We start from the raw sequence: 1413 nt of genomic DNA on the forward strand, positions 1-1413 counted from the left end.
TGTCTCCCCCTTCCCCCTCACACACATACTTTCCTAGATAATTCCATCCCTCTGTCTCCCAGTTTTAATTTATGGAGCAAAGACAACCAAATGGCGTATAATATCTTAAACTCGTGGAATGTTGCCATAACCTATCTACCAGTAACAGATCGTTAAAAAAACAAAAAAATCACCCCAGTGATATGGCCACAAGTTATTTACAGTATTTTACATGTTGTGAAGTAACATTTCTCGCCTTTAAGACTTTGTTCCCTTAAAAAACCTTGGAATAGCACTTTAAAAAACTACAGAGTTACTCATGAACTGGCTGCTACAGTTTGTATACCCTTTGTTAATTTCTTGGTCATAAACAGACACGCATCTTAACCAAGACGGGCTGAAGTTTACATTTATAGCTCATGGTCTGGTGCAAGTAGGCAACTAATGAAGTACGGTATGTATGAATTCAGTATGCTGTTCCTGGCCTACCCAGCCATTTCATACCCAGGCAACTGGTCTTTAAGTCCAACATGACAGATGAACACTACAGCAGGTAATTTTTGGGCAACGTTGTTCCCACAACGGTTTTAATACTTTATGCGAGGAAAAAGGAACCAAATGCCAGAAAATCGGAAAGACTGTTCCCTCCAACAAAAAACTAAGTGCCAAATTCAAGATCCGTTCATTTTGAGATGCCTGGATACAGCATTAAAAAGACTGGAAGATCATAGGCAGTAGGAAGTGTGGCAGGCAATTCCAGAATTGACCTGTTGCATACATGAATGAATGGGAGCAATGGTTAACTCCTGCATTTGAGAGTTGGACAGAAATGGGACGAGAGTTTGCTGCTAGACAGGTGCTACACACCCGCCAGATTGGTGGAGGGATTCAAGCAGACATTTCTGACGGGCAGTGACCATTGACATAACAAAAGAAATGAGATAAACATGCAACAGTTGCAGTCAGATGGAATAAAAATTGGCACACTGCACCACTATGTGCCACTGATGCAATATGTCGAAGTTTCAAATATTTTTTTGTCTGCACCAGAAGCATGTATTTATTTATTTATTTATTTATTTTTAGCTGCAGTTCTTTGGTTGTGTGTTTAGTATTTTGATTTCACTCTTTGGCAAAACAACTGACATTTTAAAAAGCACAATTTTACTACCTCCAAAATATCAGAAATTTTACGACTGCCTTGTCAAAATCAAGCTGTTTTTCATGTTACAAAAGTCTTAAAGGCGAAATAATTGAGTACTGCATTAGACAGAATATTAAAACATTTATATTAAAGAAACATATATTAAAGAATCATTGGATTAAAGAAAATATTTTATGGTCAGCACATATATAAGTAATGGATGTGGGATCATGAGGGCCGCAATATATTACAATCTACACGAATGAAGAACTGCTGAAAAATCAAATGGT

This window comes from Coenobita brevimanus, chromosome 70 (assembly GCF_032717465.1).
Source record: "Coenobita brevimanus isolate Jiangsu-jjx chromosome 70, ASM3271746v2, whole genome shotgun sequence".
NCBI lineage: Eukaryota > Metazoa > Arthropoda > Malacostraca > Decapoda > Coenobitidae > Coenobita > Coenobita brevimanus.